The sequence below is a fragment of the Eubalaena glacialis genome, chromosome 2 (genome assembly GCF_028564815.1).
Source record: "Eubalaena glacialis isolate mEubGla1 chromosome 2, mEubGla1.1.hap2.+ XY, whole genome shotgun sequence".
Taxonomy (NCBI): domain Eukaryota; kingdom Metazoa; phylum Chordata; class Mammalia; order Artiodactyla; family Balaenidae; genus Eubalaena; species Eubalaena glacialis.
In genome coordinates this window covers 73231602-73244886 of record NC_083717.1, presented here as the reverse complement: position 1 = coordinate 73244886, position 13285 = coordinate 73231602, and the positions used below count along the sequence as shown (strand labels likewise).

Below are 13285 nucleotides of genomic sequence, written 5' to 3'. Positions count from 1 at the left end.
ATCATTTTCCATGGTTGTGTGGGTTTGAGTTTTTCTCTAGTCCTTCATATATGAGATTTATCTCTCAAATTCATATTGTTTTCTATTAATACCATCGAACTTCACACAGAGTCAGTTTCAGTGTTGTGCATAAAGGTCAGTAAATTTAGGAAAATACATAGCACACAGCAGTCTGCATGTAATTAAAAAGAGACATTGAATAGCAAGTTCCAGAAAAGAGAAATTTGTTCTCCAAATATAATTTAGGGCCTGGGAAGAATCTGTCCATGGCTAGTAGGATAATTAGAGGTGAAACACAGATCTTATGGTTATTGCAAGGTCTTGCAGGTTTGGTCAAATGAAAACTCTTCTTTTACAGAAGCATTTAAGGCAAAGTAAGAAAGTAATGCAAATTTCCTTCCTTCTTCCTTTCCTCCCTCCCTTTCTTCCTTTTCATTTTTTAAAAATTACATCTCTTTTAAGGAAGGCTAGGGTCAGGAGGTAGGCAGCACTGACAGCTTTCATATACATGTTAGATATTCACATTTTGTTTTTCATTACTTTTATTTTTTGTCACTATAAAAGTGAGTACACTGCTCATTTCAATTTTTTGCTCAATGGCCTTATTTAGTGTACATTTTATTTTTAAGTTGATTTTGATAGAGTTTACTTGATCATAGTTTGCCCTATTTTAAAAGTAAATTCAGGAATAATGCAATATTATGAATTAATATATCTAATAAATCAGATCAGCAGGTCAAATAAGGTTGACATCATATGCACTGAACTATCTAGAAAAGAAATATAGAAAACAGTCTCATTCACAATAGCATCAAAAACAGTAAAATACTTAGGAATAAGTTAAGCCAAGGAAGTGAAAGATGTATATGATGAAAACGTTAAAACACTGATGAAAGAAATCGAAGAAGTAAATGAACAGATATCCTGTGTTCTTGGATTGGAAGAATTAAAATTATTAAAATGTCCATACTATTCAAAGCCATCTATAGATTCAATGAAACTGGTCCTCTATCTTACATCATTCACAACAATTCACTCAAAATGGATTAAGGACTTAAGTGTAAGCCGTAAAACTGTAAAAATCCTAGAAGAAAACATAGGTGGTAAACTCCTTGACAGGGTTCTAGGCAATGATTTTTTGGATATGATGTCAAAAGCACAAGCAACAAAAGCAAACACAAACAAGTTGGACTACATCAAACTAAAAAACTTGTGCACATCAAAAGAAACAACAAAAGAAAAAGGCACCCTACAGAAAGGAGAAAATATTTGCAAACCATGTATCTGGTAAGGGGTTTATACACAAAATATATAAGCAATTCTTTATAACTCCATAGCAAAAAAAAAAAAAAAAAAAAAAAAACCCAAATAATCCAATTAAAATGGGCAAAGGACATGAGTAGACATTTTTCCAAAGAGGATATTCAGATAGCCATGAGGTACATGGAAAGGTACTCAGCATCACTAACATCAGGGAAATACAGATCAAAGCCACAAGGAGATATCACCTCACCCCTGTTATAAAAAAAAGACAAGGGATAACAAGGGTTAGCAAGGATGTGGAGAGAAGAGAGTCCTTGTGCACTGTTGGTAGAAATGTAAATTGGTTCAGCTGCTATGGTGAACAGTGTGGAGGATCCTCAAAAATTTAAAAATAAAACTGCCATATGATCCAGCAATCCCACTTCTGGATATATATCTGAAGGAATTGAAATCACAAGCTCAAAGAGATATCTGTACTCTTCTGTTCTTTGCACCATTATTTACAATAACCAAGATATGGAAACAATCTAACTGTCCACCAGCGGATGAATAGATAAAGAAAATGTGGTAGGTAACTATACGGTGGAATATTATTCAACCATAAAAGAGAAATTCCTGCCATTTGCAACAACATGGATGAAACTTGAGGTCGGGAAGAGATATGGGGACATATGTATAGGTATAACTGATTCACTTTGTTATAAAGCAGAAACTAACACACCATTGTAAAGCAATTATACTCCAATAAAGATGTTAAAAAATAAATAAATAAAAAGAAACTTGAGGGCATTATGCTAAGTGAAATAAATCAGAGAAAGACAAATACTGTATGATCTGATTTATACATGGAATTTTCAAAAGCCAAAGTCACAGAAACAGTAGATTGGTGGTTGCTAGGGTGGGGAAATGAGTAAATGTTGGTCAAAGCACACCAACTTGGAGTTTTAAGAGGAATACCTTTTGAGGAACTAATGTACAGCATGGTGACTATAGTTAACAATACTGTATTATATACTTGTGAGTTGCTAAGAGAGTAAATTTTTTTTATTTTTTATTAAAAAAATTTTTTAATAGCTATTTTTTTGGAGTGTCGTGTTTTCATTTTCATTTGTCTCTTGGTATTTTTTAATTTTCTCTTTGATTTCTTCAGTGATCCATTGGTTGTTTAGTAGCATATTATTTAACCTCCACATGTTTGTATTTTTTGCAGTTTTTTCCTTACAGTTAATTTCTAGCCTCATAGTGTTGTGGTCAGAAAAGATGCTTGATATAATTTCCATTTTCTTAAATTTACTGAGGTTCACTTTGTGGCCCAGCATGTGATCTATCCTGGGGAATGTTCCATGTGCACTTGAAAAGAATGTATATTCTACTGCTTTTGGATGGAGTGCTCTGTAAATATCAATTAAGTCCATTGGTCTAATGCGTAATTTAAGGCCTGTGTTTCCTTATTGATTTTCTGTCTGGATGATCTGTCCATTGATATAAGTGGGGTGTTAAAGTCCCCCAGTATTACTGTGTTTTTGTCAGTTTCTCCTTTTATATGTGTTAACATTTGCCTTTTATATTGAGGTGCTCTTATGTTGGGTGCATATATATTTACAATTGTTGTATTTTCTTCTTGAATTGATCCTTTGATTATTACGTAGTGTCCTTCTTTGTCTCTTGTAAGAGTCTTTATTTTAAAGTCTATTTTGTCTAAGTGTTGCTACTCCGGCTTTCTTTTGATTTCCATTTGCTTAGAATACCTTTTTCCATCCCCTCACTCTCAGTCTGTATGTGTCTCTAGATCTGAAGTGTGTCTCTTGTAGGCAGGATATATACAGGTCCTGTTTTGGTATCCATTCAGCCAGTCAGTGTCTTTTGGCTGGAGCATTTAGTCTGTTTGCATTTAAGGTAATTACCATTATGTATATTCCTATTGCCATTTTGTTAATTGTTTTGCGTTTGTTTTTGTAGGTCTTTTTTCCCCCTTTCTTCTTTGGTTCTCTTCTCTTGTGATTTGATGACTATCTTTAGTGTTAGGTTTGGCTTCCTTTTTCTTTTTTGTGTGTATATCTATTATAGATTTTTGTCTTGCAGTTACCATGAGGTTTTTGTATAGCAGTGTATGTATACACCTGCTTGTTTTAAGTTGCTCATCTCTTAATTTCAAATGCATTTTAGATACCCTGCATTTGTACTCTCCTCCCCTCATGATTACTGTTTTTGATATTATATTTTACATCTAATTCTTTTGTGTATCCCTTAACTGCTTATTGTGGATACAGATGATTTTTCTGTTTTTGTCCTCCCTACTAGCTTTGTGTGTAGATGATTTCCTACCTTTATTGTATGTTTGCCTTTACCAGTGAGATTTTCCATTTCACAACTTTCTTATTTCTAATTGTGGCCTTTTCTTTTCTACCTAGAGAAGTTCCTTTAGCATTTGTTTTAAAGCTGGTTTGGTGGTGCTGAATTCTTTTAGCTTTTGCTTGTCCATAAAGCTTTTGATTTCTCCATCAAATGTGAACGAGAGCCTTGCTGGGTAGAGTATTCTTCGTTGTAGATTTTTCTCTTTCATCACTTTAAGTATGTCCTGCCACTCCCTTCTGGCCTGCAGAGTTTCTGCTGAAAAAAATCAATGGATAGCCTTATGGGAGTTCCCTTGTATATTATTTGTTGCTATTCTCTTGTTGCTTTTAATATTCTTGCTAAGAGTGTAAATCTTAAATGTCCTCATCAAAGCAACTACAAAAAGGTAATTTTGTGAGGTGAAGGATGTGTTAACCTTACTGTGGTAATCATTTCTCAATATATACATATATCAAATCATCATATTGCACACCTTAAACTTACATAGTGTTCTGTGTCAGTTATATATAAATAAAGCTGGAAAAGATGGCATCATGTGATCATTTGATAAATGATAAAGCCACTAAGGTGTTTGATAAAATTCAGGTACTCATTATAAAAATTTCCATAAAATGCTGGAATAAAAGTGTACTTCCTCAACAGGATAGAATGCTTTAAACCTATCATCAGTATTCTACTCAACAGAGAAGTGCTAGAGAGAAATCTATAAAAATTGGGATCAGAACAAGTTACCCTTTAACATTGTTTTGGAAGTTATAGGAAGTGTGGTAAGACGTAAAAATTTTTTTTAAATGCATAACTTTAGGAAATGAAAAACAAAATTATTATTACTCTTTGCTATGATTGTTTGTCTTTTAACAAAGATAAACAATCATATTTTTAACTATGTACTTTGAAATAATCATAGATTCACAGGAAGTTGGAAAAATAATTCAGAGAATCAAAAAGTCAGAGTAACAAGTATGGGTGAGGATGTAGGGAAACTGGAGCCCTCATATACTGCTGCTAGGAATGTAAAATGGTGCAGCCACCTTAGAGAATAGTCTGGCACTTCCTCAATTATTAAACATAGAGATACCATATGACCTAGTAGTTCTACTCCTCGGTATATATGCCCAAGAGAATTCAAAGCACATGTCCACAGAAAAACTTGTACATGAAAGTGTATAGCTGCATTTAGCAAAAATGTGGAAACAACCCACATGTTCATCAGCTGATGAATGGATGAACAAAATGTGGTATATCCATAAGGTGCAATATTATTTGGTCATAAAAAGAAATGAACTGTACTGCTCCATGCTACAGCATGGATGAATTTTGGAAATGTTATGTGAAGTGAAAGAAGCCTGTCACAAGATTCCATTGATATAGAATGTCCAGAAAGGCAAATCCATAGAGACAGAAAGTAGATTAGTGGTTGCTTAAGAGTGGGGTGGGATCAGGGGACCTATGTGAGTAATAGCTAATGGTACAGGATTTTTCTTTTTTGAGGTGACGAAAATGTTTTAAAATTGACTGTGGTGATAGTTGCACATATCTGTAAGTATACTAAAATCCACTGAATTACATACCTGAAATAGGTCTATTGTATGGTATGTGAATTATATCTCAATAACGTTGTAAAAATAAATAATAATACAGAGAGTTCCCTTTTCATCGTTTCCCTCAATGGTAACTGTAGTACAATGTCACAACCAGGAAATCGACTTGGTACAGTTCATAGACGTTAATCAGATTTCACGTTCTGTATGTACTCACTTGTGTGTGTGTGTGTGTGTGTGTGTGTTTAGTTCTGTGCAGTTTTTTTCATGTGTAGATTTGTGTTACCACCACCGTAGTCAAGATTTTGAACTCTAATCCATAGAGAATACCTTGTGCTACCCTTTTATGGCCATACACACGTCCTACCCCTTCCTGCTTCTCCTCACACCCTACTCCCTTCTCCTGGTCTCTGTACCCCCTAGCAACCACTAATTTATTGTCTGTCTCAATAATTTTGTTATTTCAAAAGTACTACATAAACGGAATCATATGATACATAAATTTTTGAGGTTTTTTTTTCATTTAGTAGAATTCCCTTGAGATCTCTCCAAGTCATAATGTGTGTCAGTAGTCCATTGCTTTTTATTGCCAAATAGGTATTCCATAGTATGGAAGTACCAGTTTGTTTAGCCATTTATCATTGAAGGACATTTGGGTTGTTTCTAGTTTGTGCCTATTATGAATAAAGCTGCTATAAATATTTGTGTATAGGTTTTTGTGAGAATGAAGTGTTCATTTCATTGGGCTAAATGCCCAAGAGTACAATTGCTGAACCATATGGTAAGAACACATTTAGCACTATAACAAACAGCCAGACTATTTTCCAGAGTGACTGTACCATTTTACATTCTTACCAGCAAAGTATGAGTGATCCAGTTTCTTATCATCCTCTTCAGCATTTGGTGTTATCATTGTTTTTTTATTTTAGCCTTTCTGATAGATGTTTTATGATATCTTATTGTGGTTTTAATTTACATTTCCCTAATGGCTAATGATTTTGAACATCTTTTCCTGTGCTTATTTGCCATCTGTATATCCTCTTCAGTGAAATGTCTGTTCATGTTTTTTTGACCAACTTTCTAGTTAGATTTTTTTTCTTACTCTTGAGTTTTAAGAGTTCTTTATATATCCTAGGTCCAAGTCCTTTGTTAAATGTGATTTGTGAATATTTTCTCATAGTCTGTAACTTGTCTTTTTATCCTCTTGACAAGGTCTTTCACAGAATACAGGTTCTTAATTTTGAAGATGGGCGTTCTATCATTTTTTACTTTTATGGATCTTGTTTTAAGTGTTACGTCTGAGAGCTCTAACTCTAGGCTCCGAAGATCTTCTCCTGTGTTTAGTTCTAAATGTTCTACAGTTTTACATTTTACATTTAGGTCCATGGTCCACTTGAGTTTGTTTTGTTTTATTTTAATTTTATTTTATTTGGCTGCGTCGCATCTTAATTACGGCATGCGGGATCTTTCTTGCGGAATGCGGGCTTCTCTCTAGTTGTGGCACTTGGGCTCCAGAGGGGGCTGACTCAGTAGTTGCGGTGTGCGGGCTTAGTTGCCCCGCGGCATGTGGGATCTTAGTTCCCTGATCAGGGGTTGCACCCACGTCCCCTGCATTGGAAGGTGGATTGTTAACTGCTGGACCACCAGGGAAGTCCCCACTTGAGTTTGTTTTGTATAAGGTGTGAGGTTTTTAGGTCAAGGTTCATTTTTGGCCTATGGATGTCCAGTTGCCCCAGCACTGTTTTTTGAAAGGGCTATCCTTCCTCCACTGGATTTTTTCTGTATCCTTGTCAAAATTCATTTGAATACATTGCTGTGAATCTATTTCTATTTCTATTTCTGTTCTATTGATTTGTGTTGGTCCTTCCACTGATAATCACACTGTCCTGATCACTTCAGCTGTATAGTAAGCGTTAACATCAAGCTGAATGATTCTCTTTACTTTTTTCTTCTTTTTCAAAATTGTTTTAGCTAATTTAGGTCCTTTTCCTTTCCATGAACACTTTAGAACAAGGTTGTCTGTATCTACAAAAAACTTAGCTGGGATTTTGATAGGCACTGCATTGAATTTATAGATCAATTGGGGGAGAATTGATAACTTTACTATGTTGAGTTTTTCAATCCATGAACATGATATTAGATCCTCTTTGATTTCTTTCATCAACATTTTGTAATTTTCAGTGTGCAGATCCTTATACATGTTATAACAATATACAGTCATTTTAATTTTTAGGTTTATTTTTAAATTCAGTGAATAGAGCAGGTAAATTTACAACACATATGTCAGCAGCATGAAATAACCTGTGTGTGTATAAATAAGTACAACCATTTAGAATATATGGTAAAAAGACATCACACACAGAATAGCACATGCACACACAAAATTGTTTGGGTAAGGGACAGTATGTGTTTTAAAGGCATAAGTAACAGATTTCTCTAGACCCCCAATCTGAACATACCATTAAATTGTGAAGGAAGTTCATTGGCATAATTTAAGGTGTACGTTAAAAGTGATTCATTCACTACTTATGAAGTAAGTCAGAAAGAGAAAAACAAATACAGTATGCTAACACATATATATGGAATCTAAGGGAAAATAAAGGTCATGAAGAACCTAGTGGCAAGACGGGAATAAAGACACAGACCTACTAGAGAATGGACTTAAGGATATGGGGAGGGGGAGGGGTAAGATGTGACAGGGTGAGAGAGTGGCATAGACATATATACACTACCAAATGTAAAATAGATAGCTAGTGGGAAGCAGCCGCATAGCACAGGGAGATCAGCTCGGTGCTTTGTGACCACCTAGAGGGGTGGGATGGGGAGGGTGGGAGGGAGGGAGATGCAAGAGGGAAGAGATATGGGAACATATGTATATGTATAACTGATTCACTTTGTTATAAAGCAGAAACTAACACACCATTGTAAAGCAATTATACTCCAATAAAGATGTTTAAAAAAAAAAAGTGATTCATTCACTACTTGGATAGACTATTTGAAATCCTAAATTAAATAAGTCAATGAAATCATAATTTATAAAATGTAAACATTGATATTAAACACATTTAATCATACCACATGGCCTTCAGATCAGTATGTATTGTGAGAGAACTAGTTTGATATGTTTATAGGTCCTTCCATCATATTTTCCTCTGTATCTGTGTACATCTTGTCCTAATATTCAGAGCATTATGCAGTTGACCCTTGAACAACATGGGGGTTAGCGGGCATCGACCCTTTGTATGGTCCAAAATCCGCGTATAACTTAAAGTCGGCCTTCTGTACCTGCAGTTTGTCTGTATTCATGGTTCCAAATTGGGGATTCAATCCGTATGGATCATGTAGTTCTGTAGTATTAGCTATTGAAAAGAAGTGGACTCACCTGGTTCAAACCCATGTGGTTCAAGGGTACTTCATACTGTATTTTATATTGTTATAATAGAAAGTGCTTGGGTGTTGGAGTCGGGAAGACTGGCCTAGAATTCTTGATGCAATATTGCCTATGTGAGAAATGACAGAAACTCGTGACTTGGAGAGACATCCTTAACCTTCTGAAACCTCAGTTTCTTCATGTGAAAAATGGGAATGGTAATTCTTTACAGAGCTCTAATGAAGATTAAGTGAGGTAATGTATGTAAAGAAATGTAGTACCTGGAATGTAGGGATATTTGATACATTTTAGGTTATCCCAACTCCTTAACCCTCTTCACAATTCCCTAATTCCTGGCCCTTGAGTCCTCCAACTTTTCATTAGCTTTTAGAGTTCATGATACAGAGCAGGGATTGGCAAACTTTTTTAGTAAAGGGCCCAGGTAGTCAATATCTTAGCCTTTGCTAGTCGAACCACTCATCTCTGTGCTTGTATCCTGAAATCAGTAGGAAATATGTAAATAAATGAGCATGGTATGTTTCTGTAAAGCTTTACTTATGGATTGTGAAATTTCAATTTCATATAATTTTCATGTTTCATGAAGTATTATTACTCTTAATTTTTTTTTTCAACCATTTAAAAATAGAAAATTCACTCTTAGCTCTCAGGCCAAAAAAGAGGCGCCGGGGAGGGCAGAAAACTGGATTTAGTATGGTCACTGCCATAGTTTGCTGACCCCAATAGAGAGGATGTCCGTAATGACCTGTTATGTGGCAGTGTTCTCAGTGGCTAAGAACATATCCTTCGAAAAGAAAGACCTGGGTTTGGAATTCTGGCTTTGCCGCTTAGTTTGACCTTCAATAAGTTACTTTACTTTCCATCTCTAAACCTCAGCTTGCTCACCTAGAATGCTGACTTTTTATGAGGTTAAAGGAAGTAATGTAGAAAAGGGGACTGTTGCACAAATGATCTCAATAAATGGGAGCTGTAAACATCTACAGTCTTCCTCTTTCATTGAAATCTTTTGCAGTTTATTTTGATAAGTTTTTCAGAACCCCATAAGGAACGGTAAGGCATTTCCCATGACTTGCAAAGGATCTTGTTTCTTTCCCGGAAACCCTTGTGGAAACCTTCTGAGTTATAAACTTGCCTTTAACCTTCCCTGCAACCACAACCAGAGCCTTGAGGATGAGATACCTTGGGAGCTGACCCTCTTCTCCCCTCAACTGTAAAAGCGTCACAGAGGGCATTCAGAGCATCTCAGAATCATGAATTAAATCAAAATGGATTGCCAGTTGTTTTAGGGAGAGAAATGGCTAATGAACAGGGTCTTTAGCATCATTTTGCTTTGGAGCAGCCATCCCTTTCTGCCGTGCTCCTAAAAGAAAAAAGCATACTGATGACACAGCAAAGCACACAAGGCAGCACTTTGGCAGGAAGCCAGTATAGAACTCTGGTGAGCACAGCTGGATCACAGGCTTAGGCCACATTGAAGTTGGGCTTAGAACCAAAGCATGCCCAACGCTTAGCCCACTGGCATCCCTCCACCCAAGTCCAAATCTGATGTAAGGCACAGGTGATGTCAGAATCAGCCAATATCCACATCTGTGAGAAGAGCCCGAGGCTGAGCAGGATTGATAACAGCCAGCTGCCAGGACCGAACCCACAGTAATGGTTGAGATGTGCTTGAAAGAGGAGCAGCAGGGCTTATTAGTAGATCCTGACTCTCCTTGGTAGAATACATACCTTCTCCTGCCTGTAAGTTATGTGAGCTCGACACATCCTCAAAACAAAACCAACCTGATGAGGACTGCCTCGAGAGAGAAGTTGCTAGGTAGCTGGCAAACTCGCACCCACAGTCTCCGTGTGTCTGCATGAGAGAGACGGGTCTTCACTGCATCCTGCCTAGCCTGCTTGCTTCTCCTGGAGATAAAGGATGCTGGTGTCTGTAGTTAGAAGACTGGAAAGGAGACGTGTGGAGTGGCTGAGATTCGAGATTTGGAGAGGAAGGGGGAACCTTATTGCCTCTGGACCTTCTCCTGTCATGCAGGCCTGCCACTGAGGGTCTAAGGCAGGTCCTCTGTCAGGGGAACCCCTTATATCACTAGCACAGAGCCGAGCCCCTCGCTGTTTTAACTTTCTCCAGCTGCTCTGCATTTTGCGGGTAGGCCCTGAAATAATTGTGTCCCTTGATGGTGGTCTCTGTTGCTGAGTGACAGTATTTTCTGAGTTCCTTATATACCCTTCCCCCCTAGTCGTGACCTTCTAATGGAATGCCCGCTGTAAGTTGTTTGCTTGTTCACTCTGGTTTCCTCTCCCAGGCCAGAACCATCTCGACAGGAGTCAGGGCAATCCATCACGATCCTGTATTCCCTCACCCCAAAGCCCCTCACTGGGGAAGTACAGATTTGAAAGGAGGAAGGCAACAGCTGCAAACCATATATTATTTCTGATCCCCTTCCTGGTGCCAGCAGCTGGGCTGGTACCAACCCTGTGTGACTAAACTAGCCGCCTGGAACCTCTCCACGTAAATCTGTGTGGCTCCTGAAGCCAAGTGATGTGAACTGGCATGGTCCACCTTGCGCTGATATCACCCCTGGTGGAACTGGCCTCTCCACAAAGGATCTGACTCTTCTCTGAGTTTTTCCTAAGGACTCGGAGTTTCTTACAGTGCCATATTCCCCTCCTCAGACACCCACACAGATTCCTAATGCCTTTATCTCCTCCTCTTGGGAGGAAACTGGAGGTGTGCCGTGACCTTCACTGTCTGATGGTTTATGAACTGCCCACAGGGGCTGGGAGGAGTGTTTTTGCCTTTTCTCTAATTGCTTCCATCAGAAGTAGTATACTGTGGTAGACAGTCTTTTTTGAAGTCAGAGATGTTTTTGAGCTTCTGAAATCTGTGTTCTAATCCTGGCTTTATCACTTACTACTGTTTGCCGTGGGCAAGTTGCTGGTTCCTTCATTTCAAGACTGGCATGATGATGATGATGATGGTGATGATGCCACCGCCGCCAACATTTGGGGGATGCTCTGAAAATTAATGGATAATGATTGTTAAGTATCTGTCACACTCCTGGCTTGTTTTAAGTGCCTGTCCCCTTGTACACACACCCGTGTATACTTGCGTACTTTGCGCTAATTTATATGTGTATTCCTCTGGTAATAGTGGTTTGGGCATTGCTAGGTTTCTGCAAATAGTTTTTGAAGTTTGTTTTTTTCCTGACAACAATAGGAATGTGTATTAAGTTTTTCAAAAAAGGGAAAGCACACGAAAAAATACAAATCGTACGAGATGATCATTGCCACCATTTTGTCATGTAATGAATTTTCTGAAAATTCTATTTAAAATTATATTTCATGTAGGATCATGCTGTACAGACTTCTTAATTTTTTAATGTGAATAAATTTTTATTATGAATCCACTTGTTTTCCTATAATATGATTTTTAATAGTTGTAGTCTATTATTTGGATGTACCATAATTTATTTATCATATCTCTTGTTGTTGAACTTTGTTGTTTATTTCTAGTTTTTCACTGTGATAAACTCTAGTTGATCCTTCTTGCAGCATAATCTTTATACACATTTATAAGTTCTTTTTGAATAAGTTTTGAAAAGCAAGTTGGGTTAAAAGTAGAAACATTTTTAAAGCTTTGAATCGTTAACAAATTTTCTTCCATAAAGGCTTTGCTATTTTAAATGCCCACCAATAGTGGTCCCCCTTCATACCTTCTTTAATTGAGTATTAATTTTTTAAAAAAACTATTACATATACATGAAAATTTATCTTATTGCTTATTATCTAGTTACTTATTTAAACATTTTCTGTTCATGTTCTTTGCCACTTATGTTTGATGATTTATGATAACCTTTAATATATAAAGTGTATGAAATCTTTTATCATACTATTGTAGATATTTATTCCCCAGTCATTTGCCTTTTAATTTCTTTATGGTGAGGTCTCTTTCTTTTTCTTCCACTCTCTCTTTCTTTTTTAAAAAAATGTATCAAAGTCCGTATATTTTATAGTTAAAGCTATTAATCTTTTCCTTTATTTATTTTGTTATTTTAGTTTTTGTGCTAAGAAGTCATTTCCCCCTGAGAAATCACAAAAATATCCAACTATGTGTTCTTCCTAAATTATTTACCTTTTTTGAATTTCTTATGGCATGAGTGTGAGGTAGGGATTCATTATTTTAATAGGCATGATGACTATTTAAAAACTTATTAAAACTAATCATAAAATATTTTTAAGGGTCAGTAGATACACATAAAAAAATATCAAAATGAAGAACCCAAATGGAAATATATTTCAGTGATTATAAAAAAAAAAAAAAGGGCTGTGTTTAGTAATGACAAGATGCTACTCTGGCAGTTGTGGTTAATTCTAAACAGCTAAAGTGCCATATTTAAATTCCACATTAACCCTTTTTTGTTACTCACTGAGGTGGCTACTGGGAGTGATAATATTTGGAGTTCACTTTAACTTCTTTTTCTCTGGATATCTTTTTTTCTGTCACAATCTCTGTTTTTGGAGCAACCTGCCCTCCTGGACAGTATCTCTCTCCAGGAAGTGTGCCTTTGTAGATCCTTCCAGTCTTCTGATGGCTCTGTTTTAGCGTCCATTCCTTTAATTTATGAGTCATTTATCTAGTCTTAAAATTCTGGTTTTCCGATAGCCCTGCCTGTTTTTGAAACACAGTGTTGTAGGTTGACCATAGGTAAAACATCACAAAATCACTGATTACTTGGAA

General features: G+C 36.6%; 1 protein-coding gene across 1 annotated transcript in view; it reads left to right on the top strand.

The window, feature by feature from the left end:
* TLN2 (talin 2) overlaps positions 1–13285 on the top strand; it is a 441211-nt gene that overhangs the window by 269145 nt on the left and 158781 nt on the right. The window lies entirely within an intron of this gene.